The sequence below is a fragment of the Sminthopsis crassicaudata genome, chromosome 1 (assembly GCF_048593235.1).
Source record: "Sminthopsis crassicaudata isolate SCR6 chromosome 1, ASM4859323v1, whole genome shotgun sequence".
Classification (NCBI taxonomy): domain Eukaryota; kingdom Metazoa; phylum Chordata; class Mammalia; order Dasyuromorphia; family Dasyuridae; genus Sminthopsis; species Sminthopsis crassicaudata.
The window spans coordinates 205,632,548-205,645,434 of NC_133617.1; the positions used below are offsets into that span (position 1 = coordinate 205,632,548).

At 31.8% G+C, this 12,887-nt stretch overlaps 1 long non-coding RNA gene across 1 annotated transcript in view; it reads right to left on the reverse strand.

Annotated features, from left to right (window-relative positions):
* Positions 1-7,461: 7,461 nt before the first annotated feature.
* The window catches only part of LOC141553599 (uncharacterized), a 331,814-nt gene continuing 326,388 nt past the window's right edge, over positions 7,462-12,887 (reverse strand). Inside the window, exon 3 of the long non-coding RNA XR_012485548.1 lies at positions 7,462-8,618. This is a non-coding gene — a long non-coding RNA (uncharacterized LOC141553599). The remainder of the gene's footprint in view (positions 8,619-12,887) is intronic.

Consider the following 12,887-nt stretch of genomic DNA (forward strand, 5'->3'; position numbering starts at 1 on the left):
GAATTATAATCGACAATGAGGATATAAAAGTATCACTTTTTTCAGATGATATACTTAGAGAATTTTAGGAAATCACCAAAAAGTTACTGGAAACAATTCACAGCTTTAGCAAAGTTACAGAGTATAAAATAAACCCACATAAATCATCAGCATTTCTATATGTTATTGACAAAGCCCATCAGCAAGAAATACAAAGGAAAATTCCATATAAAATTACTGTAGACAAAATAAAATACTTGGAGTCTGCCTCTCAGGACAAACCCAAGAACTATAGGAACACAATTACAAAATTCTCCCACAAATAATATCAAATATAAACAATTGGAAAAATATCAATTGTTCATGGCTAGGCTGAGCTAATATAATAAAAATGACCACTCTGCCTACTTGTTCAGTGCCATATCAATCAAACTGCCAAAACATTATTTTATAGAACTAGAATAAACAATAATGAAATTTATCTGGAAGAACAAAAGGTCAAGTATATCAAGGGAATTAATGAAAAAAGTAATACAAAGGATGGTTGCTTAGCAGTACCAAACTTAAAATTATATTATAAAGCAGCAGTAATTAATACCATTAGGTACTAGCTAAGAAATAGAGTGGCGGAACAGTGGACTAGATTAGATACACACAACACAATAATCAAGGCCTAGTTGATAAAACCCCAAATTCTACCCTCTGGAATAAGAACTCACTCTTGAACAAAAATTGCTGGGAAAACTGGATAATATGCCAGAAACTTGTCATAGACCTACATTTCACCCTCCATAGCAAAATAAGGTCAAAATGGACACATTATTTAGGCATAAAGGATAATATCATAAACAAATTAGGAGAACAAGGGGTAGTTTACTCATCAGATCTTTGGAGAAGGAATTTGTGAACAAAGAACATTATTAAAGAAAAAATGATTACATAAAATTAAAAAGTTTTTGCACAAAAAACCCCACACAGAAACAAGATCAAAATGGAAGAACAACGCTAGAAAAAAATTGTACAGTTAATATTTCTGGTAAAATTCTCATTTTTAAAATATATAAAGAATTGTGTCAAATTTATAAGAATAAAAGTTATTTTCCATATGATAGTCAAAGGGTATAAACAGACAATTTTCAGATGATGAAATTAAAACCATTTATAACTATATGAAATAATGCTCTAAATCACTATGGATTAGAGAAATGCAAATTAAAACAGCGCTGAGGTATCACCTTTCAAATTAGCTAAATTGACAGGAAAAGATAATGATAAATGTTGGAGAGAATGGGGGAAAACTGGGGCACTGATACATTGTTGGTGGAATTGTGAAATGATCCAACCATTCTGGAGAGCAATTTGGAACTATGCCCAAAGGGCTATTAAACTGTGCATATCCTATGACGCAGCAGTGCTCTTATTGGATTTGTATCAACCCATATGTGCAGAAATGTTTGTAGCACATTTGTTTATTCCATTGTAGTATATCTTTTTGTGAGCAAAGAATTAGAAAAAAAGTGGATGTCCATCAATTGGAGAATGAACAAGCTCTAGTATATAAAGGTAATAAATATTATTATTACATACTATATTCTATATTGTATAAAATTTTATAAAAAATTTTGAACAACATGATTATAGAAAAGCCTGGAAACATTTACATGAACTGATGCTGAGTGAAACAAGCATAATTAGGAATGCATTGTACACAACAGCAAGAAGTGTGATGATCAATGATGAAAAGCTTGGTTTTTCTCAGCAGCTCAGTGATCCAAAGGACAGAAAATGCCATCTGCATCTAGAAAAAAATCTAAGGAGACTGAATGTAAATCAATACATGCTAAATTTACTTCTTTTTTTGTTTTGTTTTTTATATCTCTCATATTTTTTCTCTTTTGCTCAGATTTTTCTCTCCCAACACAATTCAGAAAGCAATGTGTATTAAAAATAAATAAGCTTACTACAATAAAAAAAAGAAAATCAATGTGACAGTTTCTGTACTTTAAGACTGTGGACCACTGGGAATAGGTTACCTTTGTATTGAGTATTTACATGGTAGGTGGAGGTATATTTAGAAAGCAGACATCTGTTGTGAACAACAATATTACCAGTGGAGCTATCTCAGAAAATAACTGAAATTTAAAAACACCTGGCAGACAGCTGTTGGAAGGAAAAAGAAATGGAGGAAAACCTTACTGTAAAAGAATTGAATGGATTTGTTAAATGAACATTAAGTGATATACAGACATATTATTTTATTATATAATAAAATATATGTATATATATTATATAATAAAAATTTAGATATTAAATGAAAAACTGTATTACCTTTGATTTAATAATTTTTCTCCCTTGTAAGTTCTACTTTATAAGCATGGTTATATTTTTCTGTAAACATTGTCTTATATATAGATATAGAAATGTTAGCAATATTTTAATTTTATTTACGTGATAATGCAATTTTAACATTTGTTTTCTTTGTTGTTGTTTATTTTTTTTTAAGTTTTGAGATCCAAATTCTTTCTCTTTCTCCCTGAGTTTCTTGCCATCTCAGGTAATTATCTAGGTTATGCATGTGCAACCATGTTAAATATTTCCATTTTAGTCATGTTGTACAAGGAAACTAGAAGAAATAAAGAAAAATAAAATTTTAGTTAATTTTCTAGGATTCTCTAAAAATACTATTATACATTTGCAAAGACTGAGTTTTGTTTCCTCATTGCCTAATCTAATTTCTTGAATTTCCTTTTCTTTTTTAATTGCTAAAGTTAGCATTTCTATTATTATATTGAATAAAAGTGGTGATCAGTTTTTAAAACTGTTGCCTTAAGAAGTATCAATAGATAAGTGGTGAAACATGATCTTTCTATTACCACATAGGAAAACAAGAACAGCTTACTGATAACAGTGGATAGAGCACAGGGTATGGAATCAGAACTGAATTCAAATATGACCTCAACAACTCATTAGCCATGTGACCCCGGGGCAAGACATTTCACTCTGTATAGTCATTTTTCTCATCTATAAAATGAGCTGGAAAAGGAAATGGCAAATTTCTCCAGGATCTTTGCAAAGGAAACTCCAAATGAACCAGAGAGTAAAACAACTGAATAACAATAGAAAAAATAGGAATATTAGAGTTACTCATTAGTTTTACTAGCTCTAATTGAGACATCCTTTGTAACTATAAATGTCAAGTAAATATTTTAGTATTACTATTCAGTAAATAGTTCAGTGTGTAGATTAAGGCAAATAAATAGAATAAAATTTAATCTATACACACATTTGAAATTTTAAGCTTAGAAAAGTAAAAAAACCAGTCATTTTTCCATCAGAAGAGGAAGTTCAAAACCCTTTGCATATGTGTTACATTTCAAATAATGGAAAGTATTATGCATAGTTAATTGCAGAGTTTACTATGACTTAGTCATCCTCCCAAAAGAAGAAGGTATATTAAAAAAAAATGATAGTTCATAGGGCCATTTTCTTGCCATAGTAATTTTTCAAAGAAACTACATTCTAGTAGTGAGCACTATGAATACAAAGGGCAAAGTGTTAAAGAAAAATCAGTTTTATTTTGCTCATCAGAATGTATTTAAATATTGCTTTCCCTTTAAAATGTAGTTTTTAATTTGATAAATGTGTGCAAACTACTTTTTGAATTAAATCAATTTTAAAAGTGGTTTAAAAATTGATTATAAAATGATCGTGATCCTAATAGACAGCTCTGACAATGTCACTCCCCTCTTCAATAAACTCCAGTGCTTTCCAATTACTCCCAGAATCAAATATAATAGTGATCATCATGATGATATCAACGATGATGTTGATTAGATGTTCTTAACAATTTTTGTGTCTTCTGTCATGACACTTAAATTGGGTTAATGATAAAGAATGAATTAAGGCTGTAGCAATGTATCCATACAAGAAGAAAGGTTATGGATCCAGCATCAATTGTAACCTGAAATGACTAGTAAGAAGAAAAAAAACTTTGAGCCTGTAGAGCCTTCCAGAGGAAGGCTGGATGGGAGAGGGAACTGTTCATGGAAAAGAGGAATTTCAACCAATCTTTGTGAAGTCTGAATTAGCTCCCTGTTGACCTCAGGATCAAAATCAGGATCAGCAAAAGTCCTTGTTCTTTAGAGGGAGAAGTAAAGGAGATGGCTGAAACTCCACAAGGCTCGCCACCAACCTTCCTTCTCCTTGTCCTCCTGCAAAGTGACTCTGGCTTGTCTTACTCCACCCCCTAATCCCTCCTATAATTATCTGTATACACCAGAAGATCCAGCCAGCACAGAATAGTGAGAAGGGCCATTTTTCCAAGCATATGCTAATAGAGTATTGTCCAATAGGTAATTAGCCTTAAGTGCTTGGTTGTCTGATTCCAGTGCACCTACTCAGAGTTTCAGCCCTTTACAATTCTTGATGAAAAGAACAGAGTTGAGAAAAAAATATATATAAAAAAACAAACATGAGAATCAAAAGAATGTAAAAAGATAAACTTGTTTCAGAAATTATAAAGGACTCTACTACAAGGGTGATATGGAATTAGTGTAAGGAGGAAGAAGAAACAAATATCTACTCATCACCCTGATGCTATCAAGAGTCATAAAACGAGTAAAATAAGAAAACAAGTCTAGAATCTGTTATAATTTAATGACCGTGAAGGATGAATATACCAGAGGAAAGGAGGGAGAATAGGGAGAAAGTAATATTTCATATAATCTGTGCAAGTAAATTACATAAACAAAGAAAGTTTTAGGGAAGGCAGCGATCACTTGAACTTCACTTCATCCTAACCAGTCATAAGAGGATACACACATACACAGAATTTGGTGTAGAAATACATTAATCTCAACAGAGAAATAAGAAAGAACTTAGAAAGGAGAGAATGTGAAGAAATGTAAAATCAGGGAGATATCAATTATAAGCAAAACAAACTCCATACTCACATAATAAATAGCAAAGGGAAATTTAAGGGAAAAGAAAAGGTAAGAAATCATGATTATTTTCTGGATAAAGAAGAGAGGAACAGGAGTTTTATACCACTAGTGTTGAGTACATTCCTCTTTCACAACTCTCCTCTTTTTAAAGAGATCATCAGCAAGCAAAGATAAAAAAAAATAGCAAAAAGGCAAACCAAAACCCACAAATAATTATTATAATTGTAAAATGTGAATAAGGATAAATTTCTGCATGTAATGGATAAAAGCAGAAACATTACAAAATAAAAAATTTTTTATAATCTATAAACATGAAACATAGAATTACATAGTCAAAATGAAAGGCTGAAGAAAAAATTTATATGTTTCAACTGATTTTTAATTGTATTTATTTTAATTTTAATTTAGTAAAAAAAAACAAGCATTTCCATAACATAATAGAAAAAATATTATTGCACATGAAAATGCAAATCTATAATATACAATTTTCTAATGAGTTTAAATAGATAATAAAATTTTATAAATTTCATTTTTTTCCTTTTTTCCCCTTCCCCCACTCCCACCCTAGAGATGGGCTACCATTAGACACAGATGTGTGTATACACACACACACACACACACACACACACACACACACACACATATATATATATATATATAATCATTATACATATACTTCTATTTATCAGTTATTTCTCTAAATGAGATAGAATTTTTCTTCATATGTCCTTTGTAGTTAATTTGAGTATATATAATAGTCTAAATGATATAGTCAGAGTTGTTCTTAAAGCAATGTTGCTGTTATTTTGTAAAGGTTTTTTTTCTTGATATTACTCATTTCACTTTTCATTATTTCATACAGATCTATCCAAGTTTTTCTGAAGTCGATGAGCTCATCATGTCTTCTACAACAGTAGTATTCCAGCACATTCATATACTATAGCTTATTCAGCAATTCCTGTAATGAAGATTTTTTTTAAAAGCAAGGGATGCAATCATGATATCAGAAAAAGGCAGAGACAAAAACAGACTTGATGAAAAGAGATAAACAGGGAAAGTACATTAGCTAATTAGGTTTTCCTGTGTTCTCAAAGAGGACCAAAGTGACATTACTATATCAGGTTCAAGGTACAATGTATCTATGACTGATCAGAATAAGCTCACAATGCCGTGCCACTGGTCCAGCACAAACAATTTATATGAATATTTCAAATGGAGATGTTTCTAAAAATATGTGTATCTCACATTGTTTTGAGCTACAGCAAATTTTGTTTGTTTTTTAAAATACAGCTTCTTCTTTGACGTGGCACATCATGCTTGGTGGTCTGATGACAGTGCCTCCCCTGACTCAACTGATTCCAAAGTTTTTTAGAGATTATTTGTATCACTTCTTCTGCTTTCCATGTGAGTTGTTACCTTGTGTGAGTTCTCCATTAAATAGCATTTAATAGAAAACTTTGGCATTTGAACAGTGGTCAGCCCATAAGAGTTGTGCTCTCTCTGCAGTGAAGATGAATACTTGCCAGTTCAGCTTAAGAAAGTACTTTGGGGTCTTGCACCTTATTTTGTCAATTGATTTTCAGAATCTTCCTAAGATAATTCAAATGGAAGCAGTCCAGTTTCTTGGTATGACACTAGTATACTGCCCAGTTTTCACAGACATAAACAGCATAATTCTGTAGACCTCTTCTCTCCTATTCTTTCCTTCAAAGCCTCACAAACACTAAGCTAGCAGCTGGCACTCATCCTCTATATGTACATATGTATAAAGAAAGTATACTACCAGGTTAAAGGAACTTACCCAAAGTATTAAAAATTTCTCCATTTGCTATAACTAATGCTTCCATGTATGGATTGTGTGATGCTGGCTGGTAAAGAACTGACATCAAAGACAGTGAATTTATACCAACATTCATAGCATACAAATATTTAAGAAAGAAGTTAAGTCAGTTATAGGTTGCAATAGGCATTAAAACTATAATAATGTGAGGTATCAATTTATCTTTTTCAGGTATAAAAATAAAAAAAAAATTATATGAAGAAGCTAAGGCCCTGAAGAGAATTTTGCAAAAGTTAGATATTATGGCTCTCTGGTGATTATTGAATGGAAATAGAAAAAAAATTATACAATTTTTCAAATTTGTATTATATCCTTATAAAAGCCATATATTGGATTTAGCACATATTTTACCATGTTTAACATGTATTGGAGAACCTGCCATTTAGGGGAGGTGATGGGGGAAAGGAAAGAAAAATGGGAATACAAAATTTTGCAAGGGTTAATGTGGAAAAATTATCCTTGCATATGTTTTGAAAATAAAAAGGTTTTAAACAAAGATATCCATAAGACATGCAATTGAAGATCCCAATAGATATTTGGAAATGAAAGATTAGAGGTAAGGAGAAAAGTTAAGTCTAGATAAATATGTTTCAGAACTAGATATAGATATAGATATAGATATAGATATAGATATAGATATAGATATAGATGATAATTAAATTCACAAGGGATGATGAGATCATCAAATTTATTCTCCATACAATGTTAATGGTATTGGCCTTAAGCCAAGATCTGAACATATAGTTCCCCTACTCAATAAATGTCATTATCTATTTTGTTTTAGAAAAAAATATATAAACCCCTCCAAATAATTTTTAAAGGTATTCACAATCTAGCCCTGTCTTTCAAGTCTTATTTTGTTTACCCTTACCCTGTACTGCATAGTCTAGTCAAACTGACATTCTCAATGTTCTTCATTCATGGCACAACATCTTCTGTTTCTATACTTTTGTACTGTCCATCTCCATTGCTTTGGATTGTACTCTTTCCTTTCCTCTATTTCTTAAAATCCTTTATCTTTCAAGACACTACTCAAGAACTAGCTCTTATGTGAAACTTTTCTTGATCCTCCTCAATTACTAATGCCTAACTCTCACAAACTACCTAGTACTTTTTTGTATTTATTTATATTTTTCTTAATGTTTTTCTGTATAAACTTTTCTATGCACTTATTGTCTTTAAAATATAATAATAAGCTATTTAAGGGGACTCATTCCTTAACTTTTTACCTCAAATATCTGTCACATGTATTCCTGGTTCTAATCACCGTATTATATTGTCTGCCTCATCACTATACTAGATAGTTGGGGGGGGAGAACAAAGAGAGATGGATAGAAGGAGAGAAACAGAAAAGAGAGGAGAGAGGTAAAGAAGAGAAAGAGAAATAAGAAAGACAGAGAAGAAAGAGAAAGAGGGGGAAGATAAATAGGAGAAAGAAAAGCAATAGAAAGAAAGCAATGGATTCAGAAAAAGACATGCAGAAAAGAAGACAAAAAAAGAAAGAAAAATAGAGACAAAGCGATGGACAGTTGTATTTCTATATCTATTTTATAGCAACATGAATAAGATGTTAAAATTTTCTTGAAGCAAAAAAAAAAAAAGTGTCTACTGGGACCAAGCAGGCTCTGACATCTAAAGATGACAAAAGTTAGCACAACTAGTTTGTGTCCTACAGCAACTTGTGAAAATGAGATTGGATTTCTTGGAGGAAATATTGTGCTTTATTTTTTTTAATGGTGTAATTCCATGAAGAGCTAGTTTTGCACTGAGAAAACCAAATATATTGAGGAGTTCTTACCCACATTCTCGCATTTTCAGAAATTTCATCTGAAACCAAAGGTCTTCCCATTTTATACCTAGAAACAGAAAGAGAATTAGTAAAAGTTAGTCCTAGCTGATTCAACTGTGCCTTTACTTCTTTAAAAAATAGAATCTAGTCCAGGACTCTCAGGAAACCAGAACTATTGCTCCATTAGGGTAATTTAAGGGATCACTTTTTTTTTTTTTCCCAACATTGTATGATTAAATCTCACATTTGGTTTATAGTAGCAAATTCATATTCTAGTACAATAAAATAGTTGGACTCAAATATTTGAAGTTTCTTTTTTTTAGTGGAATTAGTCATAAATGTTCACTAAAGAGAACATATTCCCTCTCAAAAGTGAACATAATCTCCACAGTGAGGAAAAGGCTTTTTTTTTTTAGAAGCGAGTGTTCAGGGGCAGCTAGGTGGCACAGTGGATAGAGCACCAGCCCTGAATTCAGGAGGACCCGAGTTCAAATCTGGTCTCAGACACTTAACACTTCCTAGGTGTGTGACCCTGGGCAAGTCACTTAACTCCAGCCTCAAGGAGGAAAAAAAAAGAAGAAGAAGAAGTGAGAGTTCCGTTCACAATTGACAAATGATTGGATTTTTCTGCTTAAAAGCTTCAATTATGGGCAGCAGCTAGATAGCTAGATTGCATAGAGCAGATAGAGCACCAGTCCTGAAGTCAAGAGCACTTGAATTCAAATCTGACTTCAGATACTTAATTAGCTGTGTAACCCTGGGCAAGTCACTTATCCCCAAAAAAAAATAAAGAAAGAAAGAAAGAAAGAAAGAAAGAAAGAAAGAAAGAAAGAAAGAAAGAAAGAAAGAAAGAGAGAGAGAGAGAGAGAGAGAGAGAAAGAAAGAAAGAAAGAAAGAAAGAAAGAAAGAAAGAAAGAAAGAAAGAAAGAAAGAAAGAAAGAAAGAAAGAAAGAAAGAAAGAAAGACTTTAATTAAAGACAACAGCTTTTTTTTAAAAAAATCAAGCAAAGAAATCTGAACAAATAATGCTAAGTATCAGCATAAACTATTTTTTAAATGCATGAAAGTTCTGATCCTCGAATTATCCATTTTTCATTGTTGTATACCTACTTCCTATTCCAACTCCACACGTTTTCTTCTATATTCTGTGATTTATCCCTGTCTACAAGCAAATGAGCCATTGTCCATACAGCATCAAAATCTGGAAAGGATTCTGGCTTTCTTTCAATAGATTTCATATATGGAATCATGTATAACAGTCATAAAATATGATGTTAATTGAGAACAACTACTAGGTGTTCTTTGAAATAAAAGACAATTATTTGATTTAGTTTAACATATCTGACAATGTTAATAGACATTGGTAGGTAAGATAGAAAAGTATCAAATTATATTCAAATGTTCCAACATTGCAAAATTAGAAAATAATTTTCTCATTTTTCATGGTAGGATGATATTTTCCATAAAATAAATCAAGTCAACATTCCTTTATTCACCTACTTTCTTTGGTATGAAATGATACTCTGTTATCTAAAATAAGGTATTATAACATTTTGCAAGTATCATTTATCTTTGAAAAGAAACAACTGTATTATCAATAATAATTACACTGTTTGATGAAAGGGGTTAAAATAATTTTGCATGCCAATGCTAACTCTCCAAATTTCAAATAAGACAAACTATGTGGTGCATTAATGAGATCTGTTTTCTATTCCTAGCTGCCAACCACCTGCTAGTCTGACCATGGCACTGAGTGTTTAAAGTGATTGAACTTGCATACTAAATATAACTCTTTTTTCTTTAATCTCAGAAAAGCAAACAATTGGGCATTTTAGTACCATGCTGGGGTTGAATTGAGCCACATGTTAAAATCTAATTTAGTGTATCAGTCATTGCTGAATTTTTTAAACCCGTGAAATTCACATTAACCATTTATGTAAGGATGTATATATCTTCCATAAAATGTGGTGACATTTTATAAATCCTTGAAAATAATTTGAAAATATAAATGTTGATTTTAAAATATTCACAAGACTGAGAACTAAATATTTTTCCTCTCTTTCCCTGCCAATAAAAAAGCATAAATATATGCTATCTGAAATATAGCCTTATTCATTGTCCATTCCAGTACTCCTGTTAGTACTTGAGAAATTCCTAGACTGTTTGAGAATAGAAACTATATACTGATTTGTACAGAATACAAAAAGAGGGGGAAGGGTCAAGAAAAATTCTAAGGTTTAAAAAAAATACTTCTAATTCTACTAGAAATCTCATAGCGGTTATTCTCACTTTTTCAGGTAACTATGTTCCATTCACTGTGCTCCACCTTTATTAAGACTCAGGCTTTACACATTTTCAGCCTCATGTGTTTAGTATACAATTTCAGTACAATGGACTGAAACCAATTAGATCATAGATTACCTGCATGTGTACATGTGTACATACCCACACATGGAGTTCTGAAATCAAATCAATAATTAAAGGAGAGGATATGACAATATACTCCTTTCTGTCTCCATTTACTATCCAGTAATTTTATGTCCCAGAGACTTTCTCCTTGACTACTGTTTCCCTCCTTGTATTGTCTCCCTGAGCCAAATGTAAGTTTCTTCAAGGTGAGAACTGCCTTTGATTACATATTTGAATTTCATCTACTTGGTATATCATACTTTAGTTGCTGTTGAGTCATTTCAGTCATCTCCTCCTCTTCACAATCCCATTTGGAGTTCCTGGACTTGGTATATCATTTTCTTCTCCAGTCACTTTTATAGATGAGTTCTTGAGGCAAACAGGGTTTCGTGACTTGTTCAGGATCACATAGCTAGGTAAGGGTCTGTGGCCAGATTTGAACTCAGAATGATTTCAGACCAGACACGCTACCCACTGTTCGATCTATTTACCCCATGGCCCACAGCAAAAACTTTCTTCATTCATTAATCCTGTTTTTGTCAACATTAAAGATATAATATGTGCTTTAATGGCTCCCCCTCAAAGAGAAAAGTATCATGATAACCTGTCACAAAACATCAATATGGAGAAATGTGGTGAGAATATTTTGTGCCTTTTGGTCTATGATCTAACAAAATATTGAATCAATAATAGGTATAAAATGATTATTAGTTTAATGACTGATTATTGTGTCACAAAATTAAGATATACTACAATATTGTGTGAGATATTTAGTAAACTAAAAAAAAACTCACATTTTCTGGTCTGTTTGTTATTGTCATGATTAGTGCAGAGCAGTGGGAGAGGAGAGATTAGAGCTTTGAGTTTTTTAGAGCATCTTGGGAAGAGACAATCTCCTGTAAAGAATAAGTAGAGAATTCTTCAGCAGAGTAATCAGAAAGAGAGAATCAGTTTGATATAGCAGGTCTCAGAGTAACAGATGAAAAATAGGATGTATTAGAATTTACTGTTTACTCTTAGATTTCCTGTGACCTGACACTGAGAAATCTCACTTGCATTTTTAGACAAATTGAGAAAGGGAAGGGTAAAGGTGAAAAATATGTAAAGTAACCTCAGCATAAATAGCAAGCATTTCTTAAATCCTGTACTATTTAATAGTTAAATCAATGTAACTCTATAAATATTTATTGTATCTAGGTAAGGCACATAATGAATTATGTAATTCCTCTTATTATGATAGAGGGGGAGTTTATTAAAGGAAAAGGGAAATATCAATCTAATTATCCTTGATGTTTTACAGTGGCCAAAAATTAAGAAGCTCTTACAGTGTAGATTACAAAAATATCTAGGAGAATCATACAAGATTGAAGGTCTAAAAAAATCACAACATTTTTATAATTATTGTGGAATTAAGGCTAGTAAACTAGGGAGAATATCAATGCTATTACTGCAACTGAGAACCAGGAATGAGGACAGAGTTTAGAAAATTTAGAAAAAAAATTTACATTAAATTAAAATTTTTTTAAAAAGGAAAAAAAAGAAAATTTCCCAATATACCAAGAAGTCAGAGATGACCAGGAACAGCATTCTTTGGGAGATTTATGGACAATATATGATAACTGATTGATCATAATGTTATTGCTTAGTGTGTATTCTAATGTTCCTACAATTCGTATGTTGGCTTGTTCTTATGGAAATGCTCTGGAGTTGTGAATCAGTGAAGACCAGTGAATCATCCCTATTTCTAGGGATTCCCCTTAACCTTTAGGTTTATGACTTAGGCAAAATCATGTTTGGAAGTTCAAGAGTATTCATTCCCATGTTCATTGAGCAAGCCTGAAATCTATCAAAGAATTAAGTAATTTACTTTCCTCTACCATACTGGGAGTTCAATACTCCAGTAAACATACAATTCCTAGAATTTATC